The 24,822-nt window shown below is 40.1% G+C and overlaps 1 protein-coding gene across 12 annotated transcripts in view; it reads right to left on the bottom strand.

Moving 5' to 3' along the window:
* EYA2 (EYA transcriptional coactivator and phosphatase 2) overlaps positions 1-24,822 on the bottom strand; it is a 103,644-nt gene that overhangs the window by 62,432 nt on the left and 16,390 nt on the right. For 2 of the 12 annotated variants that reach the window (XM_033003622.2, XM_033003625.2), the window contains exon 1: positions 10,612-10,720. The exons of the other annotated variants lie outside the window; for them this stretch is intronic. The gene's annotated coding sequence lies outside the window, so the exon portion shown is untranslated. Of the gene's footprint in view, positions 1-10,611; positions 10,721-24,822 lie in introns of those variants that run through there. 12 annotated transcript variants of the gene reach the window in all.

Raw genomic sequence — 24,822 nt, 5'->3', positions numbered from 1 at the left:
GTGCTTACTTCTCAGTGGGGAGAAACAAAGTCTCTCCTACAAGCAACTATGGCTCCTAAGGCTCTCTTAAAGCCAGCAGGCTGGGTAGGGGGTCCTTTCCCAGAGGAGTTACTTTATTCAAATCCATCAGCACCCAATTAAATTTAGTTTGCAGGGCTGAGGGGGCAGGGTTGTTTTAGACCAGGTTTTCCTTTCCACTGTAAGCAATGCCCAATCTTTTTTGTCCTTATTTCCTTAATGCTATACCTGAACTGAGGAAAAGCACTGCTGTCCCAGATCTTGTCAAACTGGAGATGTTCTATATTGTTTCCCAGATAACACATGCCCTTCAGCATAATCCAAAACCCCATCATTCATGACACTGCCCAGACTGTTGCCAAGTGAATGGGAGCAGATGTTTAAAGGGAAATGATCTCTTATAATGATTAATGCACTTTAATTACATCATTGTTCAGAGATTTCATTCGCTACTCTGATGATTTTTCTACTGTTTTTGTTCTGTTCACTTCGGTCAGATCACACTTCCCTGTATTTGTTCTACAACATTTTTCTGGGTTTTTTTCAGCTTCCATTTTTCTTAAGAGTATGTATTAGTTGCATGTACAAACAGGTAACTTTTCACAGAAAAGCCTGTCTGGTTGTGCATGTCACGTATGTGTTTGCATTGTTAGTGGCTTTGCCTGTTCTGCACGCACCATTTAGCAATTTATTCATGTGCATTTCTCACTTACGTATTTCTTCACAAGAGTTTCTGAAATTTCAGTTTTAACGATGGCAATCTATAGAAAATCTTCAGTAAAATAATGGAACCAGGATGGTATTTAACACAGTAAATTACATGCTGGAGTGCAACTGATGAAAATATCAGGTCTTTGTTTGCTTGCTTTTTAGAGCAAAAACATTTTCTGGCTTAAGCAATGTACAGTAAATCAGTAATAAAGTTTGCTGAATATGAGCTTTTATTAAAACCAGTGATGGCAGCATCTAGCATGTTGGGCTGACAGACATCTGGAAGAGCTTTTGGCTTCTATAATTAAGAAGAACCTTGTGTGAATTTGGTGCTCAGCTTTTCCATTAGAATCCCCTACTCAAAAACCAATATTTTGCCCTGAAAGTCGGCCCACAAAATCTCTGCCAAGAACAGAAACTTTTCTCTTTACTAATGTTTAGGAAGGAAAAAGGAAAAATAGAAGTATTTTTCAGTCATTCTGAAGCTAGGACTGCCAAATTAAACATTTTAAGGTTTCAAAATTATATTGAGGTGTTGGGGTAACCTACAAAACACATTTCCTTTTACAAAGATGTTTTGAAGGCAGTGATTCCAGACCCCAACAGAACACACTCAAACATGTGCTGAAAATCAAACTACTGAGAGATCTCATCTCTCTCCAACAAAGTACTCAAAGATGGGCATTAAGTAGAATGCCAAAGTGGGACCCAGCGTGCAGACTGAGTCAGCAAGGTGCTCTGAATACTGATGGTGATGAGAACACAATGGGTAATATTTTGAAAGGATGAAACAGGAAACCACTGTGGCATTGTGGGCAGATGCAACCACACCACAACTCTGCTCGGCACAGCTGAAAGGCCAGAAGGCACCAGCAAGAGATAAAGAAGACTCCTTCCAAAGCTTGGACCTCTGCTGCTCAGGCATAATTTAAAGCATCTCTCGGTCTGCTCCAACTTGTTTATAACATCCTCCCCACAACACACTAAAGGCATCATCTCAGAACCACAGGCATTTCCATCATTATCATGGAGGCAGTTGACTTGTTCCCGGGAGTTGCATATTTCACTCATCTCTACTCCATTCCTGGGGAAAGAAGACAGTATTCTGGCTTCAATGTGTACAAGTACATAAAGTGGAACAAATGTTCAAAAGAACACTTCCGGGGCATTTTCAGCAAATAAGACACCTGGGTAGCAAGTAGTACCAGGGTAAACTCAATGGCCAATTGATGAAGAGAGTTCAGAGGGAATGTGGGCAAGGAAGAACACAGCATTTGCCCTGGAATGACAGCAGTCTGTAGGAGGGTATTGAGCAAAAGGAGGTTGATGTTACAGTTCAGAAAGGACATACCAGGAGTAAAAGACAGGATGAGGGAAAAAAGCTGTCACAGCTATGGAAAAAATAAAGAGAATGAACTCTGCATCTGCTATCAGTGGAGGAACTGATGAGTTAGGAGCCTTGCAGAATGAAGAGCAGGTCAGAAACAAAAGACAGGACTCCTGACCTTGGGAAAATCCAGCCAGATCCTACAATGGGAAAGACAAGATACTTGAAGGGAGTAAGAAATTGCAAAGAAAGTTTGACCATGAGGGGAGAGGCAAATCTAGAAATCACTCTTCCTGCAACAACCCCATGCGATGATCTTCTCAAGAATTTTCACTCGTATCTGGCTAGAGGCCAAACACAAGCTTAAACCACTAGATCTTCCTAAACATATGCATATGCCAACATAGAGCCCTAGGCAGGAGTGGTACAAGCCAAGTCCTCTGTTTTTAGCTTTGCTGAAAAGGGGAGGAGTAGAGCATGAGATTGCAGCCTAATTGCAATTTTCGTCTTGCTACCATGACTTTATCTGGTTTTAATTACTTGATTAACAGCTTTCACCTTTATTCTCCTCAAAAAATGGTGCAGATTACGAAGTAAAAATCTGCAACTTCATGGCTCCAGTGCTACAGTCATAAAAAAGAAGATGGTCTGATTCTCCATGTTGTAAATTACTAAAAGGTAGCTGCCAAACAAGTATGAAGGTGTCTTTCTCAGTCTCTCATTCGAAGAATGACAAACTAAAAAGTTTGTCTGTCTATCATTTAAAGGAAATACAAGATTTGTAATTTTTTTTCCACATGGGTAAAATTTTCAAAAGCACCGACGTCTCATCAATTTTCATTGGGAATTAAGACTTCTACTGTTTTAATTCCTTGCGAAGCATAGCAGTTTAGACATCTTTGCCAGGATTAACTGCTTGCAAAATTATGCTCCTCATTTTACTCTGCTCCTGCACAAATAAAGGAATCATTCATAAGCAGAGAAAATGCTATTATCTCGCAGTCACTTTCCAGGTGGTATAATAATAGGGAATCTCCCATACGGAAGATTTTGGCTACTTCTATCTACACATTTCAAAAGCAGAGGAAAGTAATTTCATTTCCTCTGTCAGTACATTCCTCCTCACACTGTTAGGACATTTTCTCTCCATCTATAATAGAGCCTTTGTTCCTTCCACTTCAAGAACTCAAAAATGCTTCAGCAGGTGAAAACCACAACGCTATTTTCTCTTTTATAATTAATCTTTGCTCGTCCATGAGTATATCTGATAGATGTATGCAGGAAAGGCCTGAACAGGCATAAAGTTAAACCTGAGCTGGCATAAATGCTCACGTACAAGACCGACAGTACAGCCACGACAACAAGATATCCTTTCAAGGTGACCTGCAGGGCAGCACACCTCAGGCTGTTTATATTCCTGAGAGCTGCCCTTCCTTGACGTAATCAGACAATAAAAGCAGCAGTAACTGTCTGGATTTATCATCGCCCAGCCCATTCCAGACACAAAGGTAAGAGGAGTCATAGTAGTACAGCATGTAGCACAGCATCTGGCATGGGAGTACACAGTTGCATTATTCTCCAGCACGTATCATCTCAGGCTAAGGATTAAACCAAGAGGAATAAGAGAAAAGTTACGTGATAGATAAGCAAGGGACAAAGCACATCAGTCTGAAATCAGAAATTGAGGTGGTAGTGAGGCTGCTCCAGATGACAGGCACACAGATAAGCCTTCCTGCAACTGCTGATTAGATTGAGTCAAGTATGAGAGATGAGAAAAAATAAATAGGTGAGACAAAGGAGCTGGGAGGTGTACTGGCTAAACTGGAGCCTACAGCAAGAAAAATCTTCATTTCAACAGAAGCAAGATGCCACTCACTTCCTGAAAGAGCTGGGGGAAAAACGCCGTCTGAGCAGTGCCTTTGTGTGGCTCAGAGAAAGCTGCGCAGGGGCTGCACACCAAGCATGCAGGGACACCCCAGCCCTCCCTGGCCAGAGAACAGCCGTCTCGAGCTGTGCATCTTCACATCCCCTCATCATGCCTCTTGTGTACCCAGCTTTTACATCTTACTGTTGGTTTTCCAAAACGTTCATCTTTTGTTTATTCCAGCACTGGAACAGCTGGCTGTAAGGTTATGCTAAAAAAACTTCAACTCTAACAAAGTTAAATAGATAGACATGTAGTGCTTCAGTTTAAACAAACAAACAAAAAAACCCCACAAAATCAGCAACCCCAAAACTTGCAATAAGAGCACAAGCATCCAAGTAAGACCTGGATCACAAATAGGTTTGTTAATTCAGTAGTCAAATGGAAAACTTTTCACAAAGAAAAACAGCCCTTCCTTTTCCATATTAATTCTGTGTACATCTGAAATGATTCACTTCCCATAACAAAAAAATTGGTTTGGGTTTACATTAGGATTTTCAAATTCCTTTTTCTTTTTAAAATGTGTTAATTCTAAACAATTTTAAGAAAAATAACTGAGAAAATAACAAAATAAACCATTTCTGTCACACTTCTGAAACCACCATTGTTTAAAAATACCCAAAGTATTCCAACAGTTTAAAATCATTCCCCACATGTTTTGTTTTCAAATGGAAGTCTTTTTGATCAAAATTTTACTTTCACTGGAAGTTTTTTGTCTTGCTCTAACCCACAGACCAGATGGTAAAAAATGGATAAAAAATCCTGTCTCACGAATTTTTTGAGCCAACTTCACCTTTCCTTTTTTTTTGCGGAAAACCTGTCTTAAGACTTCTGAGTGCTTGAGACTGGCAAAAATAATTGCATGCCTTGTTTCCTTGGAAGCCCTGAATTTCCAGATGCATTGGCTTGCTTCACCAGGCTTCATCACCTGCTATTCTAGACTGCTTTTCAATTATTTTTTTTTCTTTCCTTCTTTTTAACACACTGTTTCTTTCTTGTCTCAGACCTGTTGATTTAAAAAAAGCAGACCATCTTCATATAAATAAATGTTCTTCCTACTCCTAGAAAGGCTTCACTACCCCCTTCTCCAGGTGCTCTTTCTCCGACCCTCATGTAGTAGACAGAGAGCAATACTGAGAAGAAAGAGGGGGGCCAGGCTGGGCTGTGATCCCTCCTGCGCTTCCTGCAATTAACTCAGGAAAAGATTGAAGGAAGATAGACTAGGGGAAGCATCAGCATTTTCTGCTTGAGCAGTTCAAGGTAAAGGGGATTCAGTGCACATAAAAACAAACAAGCCCAGCTACCTTCACTGTTTGTTATGAAGGCACAGTCTGAAAGGTATCTTGAAAATTCAAAGTGAGCTAATGATGGGGTTCACACCAAAGCCTTTCAATCTGGCAGCCTAACGAAGAAACATTATACAATTAATTTTTAAAAACCCAGTGACTCAAAACAATTTCAACATTAGTATTTCACTTAGAATAACTCAAAATGAGAAAGCTGAATTTTTCAGAATGCCTTTTTTTTTTTTTAGTCTATTGAACCTGTTTGCTAAATGGAGCAGCATTTGTAAAAGATCTTATTATTTGCCAAAGAATAAAATTATTCAGCTGTCTTACTGTGGACAATCAAAGACCACAGAGAGTAGGCTAAATTGGTAAAGAAACACTATGAGCTTACAGCTTACAGTAATTTGAAAAATAAAATTGTATGTGTATACATATATATATGCATACATACAAATGTACTATCTAATCTATTTCAGTTTCTGTATTTCTCTTTGACATTCACAAACTTTTTAATTCCACTATACCTCTCTTCCTATTCAGATCCCCCAAGAGCACCAGGGCTGCATGCAACTGCAGGAAACCACTCTAGCACCTCCAGCTGCAGAATTGTGGCCCATAATGCAAAACAAGTGCTTCCAAAGTAGTGGCTTCACAAACCAGGTACTGTAGGTCTGGCTCATGAGACTTGTTTGTCAAGACACCTCTTTCCACTGAGAAGAACTCTGCTTTTCATCCCTTCTCTTCAGGATCACAAGGGTTAAAAGTTCACTTAAATGTAAATCACAAAAATACTATTTAGGAAAAAAAAATGAGATTTGGAATGAGGAAATAACAGCTGATAATTTAGATAGTCATGCTGAAATCATCTGGGTTCTGTTACAGGAGTGTGCAAGAATGTGTTTTGTCTTGTAGCCTTGTTACTTTTATGTCAAGTCACTGATTTCATCTAGCTTTGAAATTTACAGGAAAAGGAGCTCTGAGAAACTAAGCCATCTACAATTCTTGAACAACCATCTCCACAGAGAAGAAAAACCTAAAGAGAGAAAATTAAATATTTCCTTCCACAAATTCTGCAGTACTCAGACTCAGCAGAGTTGCAGGGTTGGTGGGATGGGCCCACAGAAAAGATGGGTATGGGCAGCAGTGCGCTCCACCACACACCCCATGCTCCATGCCAGAACAGATGAAAGCAGTCATTCTGCCTGCTGCTATGGCAAGAGCTTTCTAAATGCAACTGCCGACAAAACAGATTTAACTGCACTAAAGGCAGAATAATTTTGACAAAGAATGAGAAAAACTTTGATGTTCTAACATACCTTTTCACTGGGATAAATATGTATTTTACAGGGCCTTTAGCAGGCACGTGGCTAATTCCCAGGTGGCAGCGAAACAAAAGGGAAACCCAAACAGGTCACAAACAGAATAGTAATTTCTGTCAAATCTGCAAGAATACATCAGAAAGTTTTCAACAATGCTGGTCAGTAAGTGGGAGAAATGCTGAAATTATCATACTTGTTTCTTAAAACGTCAAACTTTTCCAGACATGAAGCTGCCTCCTCAGACAGAAAGATGTGGAAGATTCTTTCCACTGCGCACAATCCTTCTCTGAGCATCCTCCCCCACGTCCATGCTAGTGGCTCACCTCCACACTTGCCACCACAGGACTGAGGCTAGTACTTTTATGCTGTTTCCTCTAGTATTTTTTTTAATCACTTCTTGCCAATAGGGTCTGAATATGATGTTTGGTTTGCTGGTTTTTCTTTTTTTTTTTTTTTTTTTTTTGCCTTTCACTCAGTTTTCTGCTTTACATGTGTCACAGTGAGGAAGGGGAAGGATCTATCCGGCCTTATCACCAGAAAATTCATTGTCAGGAGTGAACACTGGTGTGTGTGTGTTTTCAGAGCCAGGGCCTTATTTTGTAAAACATTCATATTAATACACTGTAACATAAAACAATTACACAAGCAAAACTAAGCAGCCAACTACTTCAGCTCTGCCAAACCAAGATGAAGTGGAGACAGTAAAGCATTAAACATCACAGAAAAACATCTGCTTCAAAAAGTAGTGAAAAATCACAAGTGGAAAACAGAGCTTTTCTTTCCCACCCGTTGAGCCTTGGGTACACCTGCCCAAAGTCCAGTGGCCAAGTTACAGCATGGCATGAGAGAACCTATTTTTAGGTAATAACTGTATTCAATGCAGCAGGTAATAACTCCTGTAGAACTACATTCAATGCAGCAGGACAAGACAAAGAAGTCATCACAACTTATGGAGGGCTCAGGAGGGAACGTACCACGCAAACAGCACACAAAAGCCATTACCAGACAGGCCTGAAGCAGCAGAGAGCTGATACCGAAGATACAACTGCTGGCTGAATACATCCATGAGTTAAGGGGCAAAAGTAATTCACTGCACACACAACCCATTTCAAGCCATGTGTTCCACTCGGGATCTTTCACTTTGTGCTGAACATTAGTAGCAACTTCATTTTTCCTGCTGCTACACAGCAGTCAGGTGAAGAAAGAGAGGAGGTGGATAGTTTCTTAACACCAAGAGAAACAAAGACCTTTCATGCAGTGAAACTTGGCCATTAGCTGGAACAAGTGCCAAAGGGAAACATTTTCCAGGAAGTTTAGTGCCGGTCAGCTTTACCTTGGGGAGAGGAAGGCTGGCTGCGGGGAGCACTGGCAGCTGTCCTTCTCCACAGATGGATGGCTTCATGTTGTTGTGGATTTAAATGTGCATGGTTACCCATAAACATTTATACCAGCCAGATCCTAAAGAAGAACTCCTGATTCAAAGGGTAGCAGTGCATCATTTATGAAGTTTCCACAGAAAAATTAACGTGCTAGAAAATACTTGCCCACAATATTTGAGAGGTAATGCTCTTAATAAAATCCACAGGTAATTGTGGGTGGAAAAGGGTGGCACTCACACAGGAAGAGTCCTCACAGATGACACAGTGAGAACAGATTTGTTCTTCTACAGAGAAACAGATGATCAAGCCCTGGTTTGAGACTCAGAAAACCTGTGTTTTTCTCCCCACTCTGCCCCTGGTAACTCAGCTGATCCCTGCAAAAGTCCTTTGTGCCACTGCTACACTTTCTGATCTTTATGTGCCTTCCCTACAGAGACTGCAGGACAAGTGCATGCAAAGCATTGACCAGTACAATGGTGTCCTACTGTCAATGGGACCTCCAGGTACTGCTGTACTAAATAAACAGTAATAATAAATATCACATATATATAATTTTCACTAGTGCTGCAGTTTATCTCGAAGTAACATAAAGAAGCTTCTACTGAGTTCTTCGAATATGGAAAGCACTTTGCTTTATCCCCTGTGACTGGACCATGTCAGACTAAGCACTGTTATTGCCACTACATCAATAAGAGATTTTAGAAAAATATGCTTGGTTGTCTTGAGCACATTAGCATCCGCATTGTCCACAGGCAAGAAATACTTGTCTTGGGTTGAGTGAGTGGTGGGGTTTTTTTGTTTGGTGGCAGGGGAGGGAACTGCAGGGGGAACCCCCTGTGAGAAGCTTCTCGAAGCTCCCCCAGCTCCAAGTCAGCTCCACCTCTGTTTGGAAACTGAGCCCATCAGCTGCGCCTCTGCAATAACGTATTTAAGAAGGGACATGGTGATGAGCAGGGGGGGACTTGTGAGGAGGAGCTGTGGCAGCTGTGTGGACACCAAGATCAGTGGAGGAACAGAGGAAGAAGCGGGGGGGCGGGGAAGGGGGAAGGTGCGCTGGAGCAGAGACCCCCCTGTATCCTGTGGTGAGACAGCAGGGCGGCCCCCCCCTGCCACCCATGAAGATCTACGGTGGAGCAGACATTGATTTGTGGCCTGTGTTTGTTTTCACCTGGCTGAGCAAAGTGCTGTGCCTGAAGGAAGCCGGGGTCTTGTGGGAAAAAGTAGACCCCGCTGCTGCAACTCAGCGCTGGGAGGATTGCAGCATGTGGGGGTGTCCCACACCGGAGCAGCTCGGGAAGGGCTGCAGCTGTGGGAGACAGACTCCTGTGGAGGACTGTCTTCTGGGAGAGGGGGACCACGATGGAGCAGGGGGAACAAGTTCCAGAAGCTCCCCCCACCGAAGATGAAAGAAGCAGCAGCGTTGACTGCACCCCCCATTTCCTGCCCCTGGGCCGCTGGGGAGAGGAGGTAGAGATATCGGGAGCAGAGCTGGGCCCAGGAAGAAGGGAGGGGTGGGGGGAAGGTGTTCTCAAGATGTGGCAATGCTTCTCGCTGTCCTTTGTGACATGTTGTTAGTATCTGTAATAAATGTATGGTTTTTGTTCTTCCCCTAACTAGTCTGCCTTTTGCTTGTGACCATCTGTGGTGGTTGGCTGTTAACCCAGCTCAAACCACTACAATACTGTTCTGCAAAAGCATCATTTTATGGACAGACATGAAACATGGACCTGTGCTAACGCTGTTATGAGCCAAGCATGCATTGACGAATAGTTCATACTGGCCTGGATCTCTTCACCAGTGATATTTACCTTTGCAGCTACATCATGTGAATGATCCAGGGAAAACAAGATGGACTGAATTAGAAGGCCCTTTCCAAACCCTGCCTGAAGGGCCTCACAGGCAACCCCAGCTGCCCACATGCACAGGAGCCTTAGATGCTGTAGGGCTGGCAGCTGCCCCTGCAAACAGCAATGTGGTGCAGTATAAAGGTGCATGTTGTCACAAGGCTGAGTCTGACACCAGCGAGAGAGAACTATGTATAGTCGAAGGAGATAACTGAGAATTGCAATTCTAATTTTGCTCCCAAGTTCTGTTACTAACAGACTGGGCAAGTTTCTCAGGACTACATTAAGGCCTCTGAAAAACTGGGAAATACAGTATAAACTGCCAATTAAGCTCTTTTTAGGGGCTGGAAAGTGCTCTGAAATCTTTAGGTGAAATCTGTTACACCATTGCAGTATCAATATCCATGTCGATGATTAATGACCATCCTGAACATGAGACAGCCAAGGAGGTGAGGCACGAGAGCTGTCCTTCAGGGTATGTTCTCTCACTCATTTTTGGCCCAAAAGCTCTCCATTCCCAGACTATGAGAATTTCTTCACCCTTTTGAGTTACTTCTTAAACCTGTCAGAGTCCTGCAATTGCTCCAATAACCCAGTGAGAAAGGTAAGGTTGCCCCTTTATAACAGGCCTGTGTCAGCACCTCCATTCTCAGCCTGTAAAGGAGTAGCATTCAGGGAATAATAATTCAAAAAGAGCTATGGGAAAAGAAGTATGAAATGTAAGTTAGTAAAAGGACTTTGGATGTGAGGGAAAAGTCTGACATAACAGTACAGGTGAGGCTGGAGTGAGAATGACGTACCTTCTCCTTGGTTAAATCCCCCAAGTCAGACTTTCTCTGACCAGAGAAAACATCAAAGAGGAAGGTCTGTTGTACATGTAGAAGGTTGAAAGCATCTTTATTTGACTGGGACTCTCTTCTCCTATCCTCCCACCCCAAGGAAGGGAGGATTATCTCATCCGTCTGCAGGAATAAACCAATAAAGATCATTCTCAAGGATTCAGATGCAATGAACGCCTCACGTTTTATATCTTTAGTACAGTGTTTCATCTATTTATGAAGTATCTTGATGAAGGAAAACACAAATGCAGGCCTTATTGTCCTAAATACAGTTGATGCCCTACATACCAGAAGGAAACACAACAAAATTTGTGGTGTCTCTAAAAATGAAGACACTTTTTAAAGAAAATGGAAGCATAATACAATTTAACAATATGTCTGAAAACCCTGTACTGCTTTGGCTTGGTCTCATAGTCTGGAATTTAAGAGCATCCCAATCATCCTTCAGCTCCTCGTATGTAAAAACAAAACAAAACAAACAAACAAAAAAAAATAAACCCAAAAACCTTTGTGGTAGTCCATTGCTACATGAGGGAGAACAAAAACTCTAACTCCCCTCCCAAAGTTGGTTTCCTTAATTGCTTCTCTTCACCTCAGATTTTTGGGGTTAGGATTTTCAGGGTGGGAGGGAAGATGGGTTTTTCTTTTCATTTTGGATTTTCCTTGATGTGGTCTTAAATCATTACTAAATCAGAACTTGTGGTTCCCAAGTCATCGCTGATGGAGCATGTCTGTGGCAGCAGTAGGATGCAAGCCCTGCTACCTGGTCTGAGGGCAGTTTGTCTGTCAGGGTGATGGATTTGCCCTGAGGCTTAACACTGTGTGGGTGGGAAGGACTCTTGTTCTGCTTCTGCAAAACTGGTACAGCACACTTTATACTAAAGTCAAGAGGCATGTGTGCACTCACTAGGGAAAGCCACCCTTCAACCCTCCTGCCTCGCTCTCCTTATGGATAAAACAGGAATGATGGTGATAAGCCTATGGGACTTCTGAAAAAACTGCTCTGTTAGTGCTAAGGTTTATGGAAATACCAGATTCAAAGTTTAGACCATACTGTGATCAACAATGAACTTCTGACTGGATCTTCTTCAAACATGTTGAGTCAAACTAGTTAAGCCTAATAATGTAAAAAGACCTGCATCCCTCCTTTTGATCCTGCTTAACACACTCTTCTTCATAATGCTACAGGCAGAGCTTGTACAGCACCAATGCAATTGCTATGAAGAGTACTGTGAATGCTGGTGCTTGTTCATTACCACTTAACCCTGAAGCTGCTTTCCAAGCGCACAGCCTGAATGTACAGCTGATTTGCTCCTGAATTATGAAATCCAACCGTACTCTGATATACTTTGCCTGTATTGATTTGAAGTATGCCAGGTTACCAGCTTGGATTTAGTAAATATTGAGATTAAATAAATAAAATGTATAAACTTCTAATATTCACTTAGTCACAATCCTTTCTCTTTGTTTGAAAAGAGCAGAGGGTGGTCTTGAAAGAGAGGCTATCACTCAGCTAAACTTCAAGAAGTTATCCTTCCCTCCTCTTGTTCACTGATATAATTAAAGCCATCTTTTCCTTCTCTTCTGACTCTTAATAAAACAACAAAAAAAGTAATCATTAATAATAATTATTGTTCTCAAATAATCTATCTGAAGAAAATGTTTTCTAGAGGTTACAGCCAGGAAGTCAGAGGTTTTCATTCCCAGCTCTGATACTAACTCACTGGCTATACACAGCACACCTCCTTTCCCCATTCCCTGTTATAGGGTTGTTAAAAGTTTATTTAACTTCATAGCAAGCAGTTTTGCACACCAGTAATTCTTGGTTACAGGAACCTGGGTACCTCCTATGTGTAAGTGTAAGGTTTTCATCTGTTCATACAAATACAGAAAGGTTTGTGCTGTCATTACTGGCAATTATATATGCATACCAGATAAGCATTTTTACAGCACTGATCTCCTATGCTTTTAAAACCACAAGAAAAAGTTACTGTTTAGGTTAAGGCCCTCAAGAATCTGTGTGAAATGTATAGTATTTACCAGCAGAGTAACTCCTATTTCTGTAGTGAAAGTTGGTTACTTCATCAATAGTAATAACAAATCATAAATCTTTTTGTTCCTCTGTCTCTAACTGGAAGGTTCAAAAGGGATATTCTGAATCAGGAGACAGGCTGATGATGGTAGGTTATAGATAAAAGCTGAGTGAAGCAGACTTCTTATTTTAAAGAGCTACCGTACAAAAGTAGTGTGCAAAGTAACACAATCTAATTGCTGCATATTCTGGGTACATTAGGAGAAAAAAAAAAGGACAATTAATCAAAAGCAGTGCTTGAGCAACAACTGCACTTTGATTTATCACTTGTGCCAATTAACAGTGTGGAAACAGCCAAGGAGATTACTCAGAACAAATGTTCTCATGGTGTTTTCCTTCATAATCATTCCATTAATAACTTGTTTCTGTGGATATTTTAAAGTCAAGCTAAAATAACAACATGGAAATAACAAATGGGACAGCTTGATTCACTTTCCAGGTTATGGTGGGCTGAGGTCTGATGTCTCAAGAGCTTTGGTGTGACAATAGGCTGAAGCTTTTTCTTTAAGCCCGGATGAAAGCTAACCTGGTTCCAAGATCCCAAAGCTGTTAGCATCAGGTTTATTTTCGAGAGAGAGGGGAGGGATTTCTACAGGGATGATCAAAAGTTATTGTCAAACAAGGAAGAGTTATGGACCATCTGTGGCAGAGATTCTGCTGTCCAGTCACTGATATACCACAGGGCAGCATGGAAGCGAAAATATCAAATGACAAACGCACCAACCCAATGCCATTCACACAAATGTCTTTGTTTTCCTTTGCAAAGTCTGATCTGATAAAGCAAAACACTTACTGAAAGCTCCATTTTATGATATTAAACAGGCCTCAAATGACTTACCAAAGTACAGAGGGACACTGACATTTGAAATGCAGGAGTTTTGTTTTCTGTCTTGTTTTTCCCCCCTGTGACTACTGCATTTGAATAACTGGAATTTTTAAAATCCCTTTTCCTCCTTTCACCATGATGTAATGCAACTGTTGCACAAGACTAACAATGTAGAGCTACTGCTGCTGGAGCCAAGTTTGGCACCAAGAGAGATTAGAATTGGCACCAATTACCATGATCTTTAAAATAAATTTGGCAGACATACTGAAAAGGTTTGCCATTGCTACCATAAACAGCATCCAGAGCAGTAAATGGAAAAGTGCTGAAAGAGACCTTGGTTTTGTTACTGGAACAAAGACGTCGGTTAGGTAAACACTTAATCTAGCACCTACTAATATATGAAAACTAAAGAGTTTTACAATGGCATGTCAAAATTAAGGGCAGTAGCAGGGACCAAAGCGTAACGTAACAGTGCCTTTCCTATGTCTATCACATCGAATGGAGCCTACGAAACCTACCAGCTAGCTACCTGTTAGCCAGGAGAATCCATGTGCACAACTGCAAGTTCCACTAGATTATTCAAAGAAGAAAAATATTTGATCCATACAGAACACATCTGTCTCAACAAATTTCTCTTTCCAGCACTTTTCAGTTATGCTTCCCCGACAAGGAATTTGCTCCTATTCAGTGATGCTGAAGCAGGGCTCTGGAAAGATATCTATGCATATTTTTCTTTTTTAAATGCAGATGAAACAGAGAAAAGAAATGCAAGTTTTCCTCACTGTATCGCTATCACTTGGCTTGAACTGAAAGAGCGTGGGCTGATTTTCTCTGCTCTATATAAAGGTCCGATGATTTGTGATGTGGACATCTGCCTGCAACTGGACAGATGCCACCAGCTTATTTCACACAGACAACTAGACAGCCATGTAATAGCAGTATTTTTCAATTGCTACTGATTATTTTTTTTTTTTTTTAAAACTCATTACCAAACAGAAAAACTCCATATTCCATCCCAAATTTTAAAATTCTAAGCACCAACTCTCAAACAAGGCAGATAAAAGTCAGAAGCATATATGGTGCCATAATAGCCTTTTGCCAATCTGGTTAGCACTAAAACATGTAAGAACACTGAAAGCAGATTTCAAGTGATTTATCTAATCCTCAGTAGTAACCATGCACTTTCATAAATAGTACCTACAAGCATTCCTAATGGGATATCCAACATGGTGTTTGTGTGTAGAGGCACATAAAAATTAGAGTCTCCTTTTATAATTTACTTAGGCAGAGATGAAAAGCAAGAATTGGTTTAAAGGTGAAAATTTGACTTGACTTTTTTTTTTTCCCCACCCCCAAAAATTACACAAACTGAAAAAAAAATAGGATCTGATTACTATAACCTAACTTTTTTCTTGATGGCTTCAAATTCTTCAAACAAAACTGTCAAATCTAAAAATGGAGGATAATTTTAAATGACCACAAAGCATGGTGTCTTTTACTAGAAGATGATGTGTACAGCTTCAATGACAAAACCAGCATCTTAAAGCCCACTTTGTTTCACTAAAGAGCAGTTTCCTCCTATCATGTTATATACCATTTGCCCTTGGGATCACCAGTCCAACTCTCAAGAAGCTACTCTGCAATACAGCTCATCACCTCTGAGGCCACCTGTCAACAGTGACCACTCAAGCACAATGCCAAGTCAGGGGACTGCTGGAAACACAAGAGTGCTGGGATTCAAACAGCAACAGAGATGACTGCTTCATTTACAGGACTGCAAGGCAGGTCAATAAAATCTCTTGCAGGTACAGAAAATGGCAGCTACCATTTTCATTCAGATAATCTAAGAAGAGAGTTTTATCATCTGTACAGATTAGGAAATCCAGCTGCAAGTAAAAACTAACTTTAGCTTCTTGGATATTTGAGAACAAGCTTACGTGCGCAATTAAGAAGGTGATTGCTTTAGACTTAAAACTCAGATGTGATCTGCAATATCCCTAGCTTAAAGGCAAACTTCTCTCACACACATGGGACTTCAAAGGCCCTCACCCTTTCACAGCCCAGGAAAGTAGCCTGACAGCCTGGTTCAACAGCTGATGTGTTTCCTGACATTGGATTAACTTCAGCTCATTGCCTTCAGCACAGTTTTTCTCTGACACTTTTATGGAGTAACTTCTACAACAGACGAATCAAAATAATTTCCTCCCTCCAGATACTATAGGATGGCACAGATATGACCAATTTACTCATAAGCAGCATGCAAAGATGCTCTTGCTGACCCCCCATTTGCAGCAACGAGCTACCAAAAAAAAAAAAAAAATCAACTGTGCAAAATATCTGAATGCAGTGCTTGGTTTCCAAAGAAAATACAGCAACTCACCTCTTTTCCCTTTTCCTAAAAAGGAAGTCCTGGTAACTGTTGTGAAAAAAAAATCAAGGAAAAAAGGAGAGTGTGACTAATTTCAGGGTTTTTTGTTTTTTTTTTTTTTTTTTTTTTTTTTTTTACTAGTGTACATACAAGAGTAAAACAAAAATTGGAGTAAAGGGGTTTGAGCTCCCCTTTACTGAAAAATTACAGTACTACATGAATTTCCCTGAACTGCTAATTAGAGAACCACCCTAAAATACTAACACCAATAAAACTGAAATTAGGAAAAAAAAAAATGCTTTTTTCTCAAGTGGAATTGTCAGAAATGGCAAATTTGATGCCATAGTCCAGTGGCTATGGCTCTCATTAGGGAGACTTGGACTCAGTTCTGTGTCAGCCACAGGTTTCCTGTTACCCCAGAGTATTTTACAAAGCCAACTCATATTTAATCTGCTTGCCTCTATTTCCCCTTCTCTGTAAATTAGAGATTACTGCATTTTTCCACTTCTGAGCACAATGAGCTCAAAACCAGGTAGATAATGTGCTGCACTCAGGTATCATCACAAAGGTGCGAGGGAGAAAACTACACCAACATCAAAGACAGAAAAGCAATTCTACACCTACTAAAAATGCCATGAAACCAGTATATTTTTGCCTCTTCCTTACTACTTCACAACCTTTCTCTGCTCTTCTGCCAATGCAGAGAACAGACACTGCCTGCAGTTGTCAGAATTGCAGAACAGAAGCATAAGTCTTGCATTCCTATTTTCTCTTAGAGCACATCCTACATCCAGCTTTTGCACGGCTAAATTCTCCCATTAATTCACATTTGGCTGTGTAACTCTTCTATCCCAGTCATTCTACTCTAGTTGGTCTGTTTATACCCTCAAGTAATAGGTGCTAGGTATGTCGTGCATCTTCTGTTAGCGCATGTCCCGCCATGGTTCACATGAAGCATAACCAATCTGCTAACCCCTGGACAGCTGCTGGTTTTACAGGCTGTCATCACAAAGACTGCCTGTGTGCCTGCTTGTGGGATTTTGATTCTTTAGGAGCCCGGCAACTGAATTCATTCAGTTCAGATGCAAGTTTAAGCATGAAATTGAAATGCCACAATTAAGAGAACCAGCTTCACTTAGTTTAGCTGTTCCTTACGAACTAGCATTTGAGATCATCTAACATCTTAAAATCCTGCATCTTTCACTTCTAGCACAGTTCCCGAAGGCTAATAGTGTGCATTTTCAGCAACAGATACTGCAGAGTAAATGGATGCAACAAAGATCCCAAACTGCAAGCTTTCACAAGAAAGGACAGCTTGTAACAGAACCCCTCCCTCTAAAACTGGTCTAGGAACTACTTGGCATGCATGTGTCAGTAGAGTGGAAGTCAAGAGAGACAAAAATCAGTGAGAAAATAACACAAAACGAGAAGAATGTGTGACAAAGGTAAAAAAAGCTCCTGGGACTTGAGCCTGAGAAAAGCCTTCTGAAATGTTATGGAGTACTACTGAAAAGCAAAATCTCTGTTCCTTTCTGTGCACTGGATTAAAAAAACAAAACAAAACAAAAACACCAACACAACAACAACCAACAATAAAAAAAACCCAAACCACAAAAACTTTTCAGTACCATTTATAAACAAACAATACAAGTTTCTGCTAGAACTACACTCCATCTATTTCCCTCTATCATAGGCCTGTCCACAAGAACTCAAGTTTCTGGCTTGTTGGGGAAAAGGTTAACAACATATAATTGAAAAAGGCAACTTTTTCCTTGTCCTGTCACATACCCCTTTGCCAGTAAATATGTGGGACAGATATTTTGAAAAGTACCTACATATACTTCAAGCAAAAATCCAAGTTTTAAAAGCAATAGCCTGACACTGAAAGCTCTAAGAGTTAAGATTTTTCTCAAAGTTAAGCACACATTTTTCCATAAAAGCAGCTGAATCATGGATATTTTAAAGAGCAGTTTATTAAGCACGATATAGCATATCTCCTAGTCAGCTCTATAAAAGTGTCCAGTGCTGTATAAAGCATTAAAAAGCATTTAAATTTGGAACTTGCTGGCATCCACTGGCACAGCAGGAGAACCGAGAGAACTAATCTAACAGCTGTCTTGAAACACAGCAGATCTATACTGCACGTTTAGTCATTTAACTGTAGTTATCTGACTTATACCAGAACACAAAATGAGTAGTGGTGGTCTCTAGACTAATGTAATGCATGGAAACACCTGAAATACACTCTTCTGACTCCAGGTTACTGAAGTTAGTTGCATTGCTTCTTAGTGGAAGCATTCAATTTTGGTTAATACAAAAGTGTAGTCAAAAAAAAAAGCCAAATAAAGGCTACACACAAGTTTATCAAATATCTAGATGCAGAATGGTTCTGTTGGTCTTTTGCACTGCTACATCACTGAATTTACAAACACCCAGCAACTGAAAACTGGCATAATTTAATAGTCCGACACTTTTTTTTTTCTGTGGTATATACTTATGTTTATTTTTTTAAAGGGAATTGGAGATAACAGCAGAGAAGCAATGGCATAAACATTACCCTTAGCTGTTAGGAAACTTAAATCTAAGTATGCATTCAAGAATGCAATACATGGGAAATACTGCTAATTGATTTTAGAGTTCAAAACTGAAGCTTGGAGAATTCAAGGGAAAAACAGAGTTTCATGAATAACGCATGAATCTATGAATAACTGAGTGTATAAATGAAATTCTAGAAAGGCTGACAAAATTACCCTCAGTTACACCAAAACTCTGGGTTTATGCCAAGAAAAGGTCTATGGTTTTTGACAGGAATACTCAGGTAGGCAGAACTTCAGGTTTAGTTCTCACTCCAAAATGGGGTTTTCCTGTGGCCTATAAAAAACCGGCAGCTCCTACCATCTCTACTCTTCCTGACATTAGAGCAGCCTGATGACCATTTGCACTCCAGTGCTGGAGGATAGCAGAGATGTTACAGACTTGGAAGGCAACTAAGCAAACTTTGTGGATGCTTCCTGTGAGGACAGAAACTAAAGATGTCAGAATCAGAAATCACTCCTTCCTCATATTATGCCAATAGTATAAGTCAAGCCACTAAGAAGCTTTTCACTGTCATTTTGTTTAAATATTTTTAAAGACTGCTATCAAGGACAACACTGAGGCAATACAAAAGCTGAGACTGGCTTCTCCTCTCCACCTCCTATCCCTCAGGCCCCACTCTCTGCTGCTTATTTGGCAGAAAGGCGTTCCATAGTGTCTCATCCAACATTGCTATGGGAGTGTTCCTGAACATGATTAATTTGCTAATGATATAAATCTACAAACAGTATGTTAGTGCTGATGACGATTTATGAAATGCCAGAGATCATTCTCTCACCAGCGATAAGCTCTTTCAAGATGGTGGTTTTGTATGGAACCTCTTGCAATTGCTAAGACTGTTCTCATCTCTGCATCACTCCCAGACAGTGCAGAGGCAGAGCTGCAGCAAGGATTTCTTTAATGAATTGCAGGTTATGTATGCATGCAAATAATACAGAAGGTCAGATTACGATTTACTGCATACTTTCATATGCAAAAAGCCCAGAGTTTGCTTTGGAACAGAGACAAGCCTCACTGGGCAAACACTCTGCTTGGTCTGCTCTCCTCCCAGGATGCAAATGCGTACCAGCAGTTGCAAAACTAGGGAACATGTATCATTTTCTCAACTGCTCACAATATTGCCCTTGGCACCCCAATGGTCCAATATTTGTGATTAGAGATTCCAAAAATAGTCTCAAAAACTTAAGTAGTTTCTCACATTTCTTGGGCAGATATTCCCTATGCCGTACAATGCACCTGAAACCCATAACATCTCCCCCACAAATTACCCTAGTCCCAGCATCCTCTTGACCAGAAAACACTAGTAATACCAAACTGCTCTCAGTTATGATTTGGTTACTTTGATCAATGACACACAGAATATGTTGTTCTTCTTCAAGCAACATTTGCAGTCAGTTTGTGGTTTCCTTGTGTTTATTCAAATTTATGCAGCTATCAGTTATTTTTACCTACGTGGAATAATCACAGATAGCTGAAAATATTTAAGATATTCACTGTGAGCAGCCAGGAATCCTATGCCTGCTTTTTCTGTTCTGACAAGTGAGCCTTTGCTTAACAAAAACATTTCAAAATTGGAATAGCAGGGATTTATAGAACAGTTGAGGAACTTTCCTCAATTATATGGAATGGCTTTAGCTACTAATTCCTATAAAAGTGGGCTACTGCAAGATACCTTTGCTGAATACCATTTGAGCTTGTTTTTCAGTCACTACTCTCCTACAAGTGTTTGTTTCCAAAGGGTTCAGTTAGACCTCTCCCTACTGCATTTACTTGTCTCCAGTAGGAGTGTGCTGAGACGTAGCTGAAGCTCTATCCAGTTTCTTTGTCTATAAAATAAGACATTAATTTGTAGGCATTAATAAACATGCCATCTATCAGGGTGTGCATGGCCAAGGTTATCCAGGTGGATTTCCCATTAGTGGTGCCTCCCAAGCTAGACATTTGAACCACCCTCTATGCCACAAACATGGGGTCGTACTGGGCCTGCCCTGAATGGTTTCCTGACACAGAAACAAGTCAATCTGGTCAGACTTCTACATGTAAACAAGTGATGTTTATATTGTTAAAAAACCTTCTCAATCTTATCACTATTCCTCATGCACATGTACTTAACTGAAATACTTCAGAGAATCTCATTCAGTAATGCCTTGTATTTCTCCACACTGTTACAAGTGTGGCATCTTTTCTAAGGTTCTCCAGATTACGACATTGTACTGAGACCATCTCAAATCACCTCAAAGTTACTATTCCAAACCCATGAGAAGTATGAAACCTGAATACAAAGAGAAGTAACAGGCAGGAGAATACAAGATTTAGGAACTCAGTAAGAAATCCATCCCTTCCATTCATATCATAACTAAAAATGACAGTCCAGAACTGAACTGCATATATACTGTCTAATAATTGTCATGGCTTTTTACTTTAGTACGACCGATTAATGTGTACGTATTTAACGCTAGGTCACTATCAGTTATAGAACAAGAGTTCCGCATTTGACAGAACAGCTATTTTAAAACTGCAGTTTGTTTTGTAAATCAATGTAATTCTGGTTGCATTTAATAGGCAGGAGAAAGAGAGGACTTCACCTATACGTGTTTAAATGCACTTCTGTGCTCAGACAAGCCTCAGAGATCTGGTTGTTTCAACTCGACAGTTCTGTCCACAAGCTGTTAAAGCCATTATTGCCACAGAAACCTCACAGGAGCAATAAAAAAAAACCCAACCTAAAACCAAAACAACCTATCTTCATCTGCATGCAGACAGCTTTACTGAAAAATATGCATGCAATCAAGCTATAATCAGCTCTTAACACTAACAGCCATCTATGACACCAGAGATCACCTGCCAGTTAGGCTGTGCATTAGGCTTTTAAAACCACTAAACATTTCTTTTAACCCCAAATGGACTCCACCTTGGTATTCTGCTTCCAGCCTGAAATGAATTGTAACTTCAGTCACAGAAGTAAGGCTCTAGGACCAACACTGCTGCACTCCTAGAAGCAGAAATGTTTGAGCAAAGGTGAGGAGGTCAGACAAGGGCAAAGTCCAAAGTAATTTTAAGTGGTTCAACTAAGTAGGGAAGGCTAGTGGGAAACCTTTTTAATTTATTACAGTCATCCCTAGTGAATAAAAGGACAACGTTTTTCTTCAGCAGCTTGAGTACAAAGCAGTAAATCCCTCTGTGTATATAAAAGACCTATGAACAGTATAGATCAAATGTCAAAAAAAGGTTTGCACTGTATGTTGGATGCAGGAGAAAATATTAGAGTTGGGAACAGTTTTAGGTATTTAATCATTCTTATTTTTAAATATTTCCAACATATAGTCTCAATATAGGAACAGATACACTTACATAATTCTGCCATTCCCATCTACAAAGATACAAAGTAACAGCATTTTTGCAGCACATGTTTTTGGATCTTTCCTTTCCACAAAAACCCTAAGAAACATGCTCTTGATCACAGAAACATGTCATCTTTCCGTCTCTCCCCACAACACTTTCTGACTCTTGCTGGCAACAAAAATTTATGTTGCTTCAAGTACTGGCTGCAATCTCTACTTTATAGACCCTAGGCACCAGTAAACAAGCAAACAAAGCACAGCTCGAGGTGACAATATACTTCAGCAGCATAAACATCTTAAAGAATTATGCCAGAAAAGCTTTTTCTCCAGTTGCTGACAGGATTTTTGTTCAGTGTATCAATTTCTTTTTGCCTGAACAATTGCCAATTCTGATAGACGCACAGGCCCACATACAACCAATAACTCTATTTCATTTCACTGCTCTAAGATGGGATTGAAAAACATTTACAATTGCAAAAGTTGCAGCTATTCAGCCCCAGGTTCTATTTATTTTTTTTTTTTTTTTTTAGCCAGAAGCAGGATTTCTAAGCTTAGAAATAGAACGTTCAGTCATTAGGAATTTCTGAGTTTTCTCAAAGCTGTATAATTCAGAGGCAAACTCCAAATATTTGGTTTACTTCATAACAAAATAATGACCTGGTCATGGCAATTTGTATCTTGTGTCCATGCTGGTTTTCCACACATTTTAGTCTGGTCATGAGAATTAAATATTCCAAGGCAAGAAGCACTTTAGTTATACCTACATACAGAGTGGGGCTGGGACCTCTACCTGCTGCTGCAATACAACAGCCACCAAATATTGTCTGAACCATAAAACACCTTTTTGTAAAGTAATTTCAGTAATGCTCACTAAATAGTTTTGTCAACTCAAATTTTCAGAAACTCTTTATTGTGTTGGCCTTTTGATGAGGAACATCAACCAGTCCTACAACTCCGGAAACCCTCAGGGTATAAATTCTAACAGCCCCCACGGACTACTTGCAAGAGATGTTACATGGTGTCTTAGCACATGCTTGTAATAGGACAAGGGGCCTTTGCAGAGGTCTGGAGACATGATCACATTACCAGTGGCTCAACTACAGGGCAGTAATGATCCTTGAGAGTATATTTCAATTTTTCCTAACTAAAGGGCAAAAACACTTCTGCTGCTGGCAATTCTGAGTAATGCACACCAGCTTCATCAGACACTCATATCAATACTTCTCAACTTCACTGTCTTGAACTAATATTGTTAGTTGCATACTCAATGAGGTTTTGGGAAGATCAGTGCTGTCTTCAAGGAACTTTTCTATACAGCGGAGCTGTATGCCACAGGCATAGTGTAATTTTTTAAGATGCTGAATTTTTAACTTTCAATCCATTTATTGTCAGTAAAGAACTTTACGGCAGTTTAGACAGGTTGATATCGACTCTTGGCCAAAGCAGGCCCTAGTGTTTGTGTTCTGTCTGCCCACAACACTTCCTGTCATTTCTACTGGCTAAAATGTTCTTTTCTGTGGTTTTGCAAAGTGTCCTTCCCTGCTGTGGACTATACAACAACAGTTGGGTTTCATCTCATATATGCCTGTTTTGAGCTCATGGGGAGCAATGGGAAGGAGCAAGAACAACGGGGGATGGGACCCGAAGCTAAATAAATCAATGTTTCTTTGATCCTTTGGGATCAGGATGCTGTAAAAACACATGGTTATTAGAACTGTGAATTTATTGGTAAAGGAGTTGGTTACTGGCACTGTATTTCAGTATGAACTTATATTATGGTACTAAGTACAAAGCATTCATTCTGTTTGTGGCTGAGAATTAATCTCTTCCATGTGCATAGAGGCTGTGTGATAATTTAACTGAGATTCCTGTTGGTAGTCAGGGCAAGCACTCATCAGCTGCATGGCTTTCAACAATACACAAGCAATAGTTCCAAGAGCAAATGATGTAACTAATGTCCCTCTGAGCGCTACCAAGCAGGACTAGAGCGGTCTGCTCATTTCAAGGTTTTCATCCAAGGAGGTTGTCAAAAACCCAAAATTAAAAGGTGAGTTTCTCCCAAAGCACTTCAAATGCTTAACTTTGGACAGGATTCAATAACTAATGGACTTTGAATGAAATTGTATGTTTCTAATATCTTGCATTTGCCTCAATAATAAGAAAAGGTCTGATCCTGATTATTAAAAATGAAAAAGTAATTTGAAATGTTTATGTGGATGGCAGCTTTATATGCAGGATAGAAATGCTCCAACTGCCTTTTCAATCCAGCTGGAACACAGTTTTCATTTTTCTTTTTTCATGAAATTTCATTTATTATGAGTACTATGTCTTAGTAAGGCAGATGTTGGCAGAAAGCTGTGAAATTAAAGTTGAGCTGGTTCGTACTAAGAGCCAAGATATAATATGATTTTGTCAGAGAAGTTTTTTCTTGTATATATATAACCTACATTCAGTAATTAAAATAGTTAAGTCAGTCAATCCTACCAATCCCATTTGATAGGAGAGTTAATGCTATTTTAAAATACAATTTCAAAATTGTACAAATTGCAACCAAAAATATTTGGATTGCTATAGTTCATTTCAATGAGGTCTTTAAGTAGCCAATGCACTAATAACTTCAGAAACCTGAAAAGCAAGGATTCCTGATTCTCATCACTGCCTTAACATGGTGTTAGATTTTGGGCAAGTCACTTCTGACAAGATCCCAAATGGGAATGAAATCAGTGTCTTACTATTATCCACTGAGGATGTCACACACAGCCTGTGCTTGGAGGAAATCATCCTAGACTTCCTATGACAGGGGCAAGCACTCTTACCATTCAACACTCAACCATGATTTTCCTCCAGCTTCTCTGGCTGTCTTAAAAGAAAGAAGCAGTAAACTTCACATCTCGCTCTGAACCTCCTCTGGAATGTGCTCAAGATGCACATTTCAAAAATACCTACCCAG

This window comes from Tyto alba, unplaced genomic scaffold (genome assembly GCF_018691265.1).
Source record: "Tyto alba isolate M040663 unplaced genomic scaffold, T.alba_DEE_v4.0 Super-Scaffold_33, whole genome shotgun sequence".
Taxonomy (NCBI): Eukaryota; Metazoa; Chordata; class Aves; order Strigiformes; family Tytonidae; genus Tyto; species Tyto alba.
The sequence above is the reverse complement of the archived record's forward strand: the minus strand, read 5'-3'. Positions and strand labels throughout refer to the sequence as shown.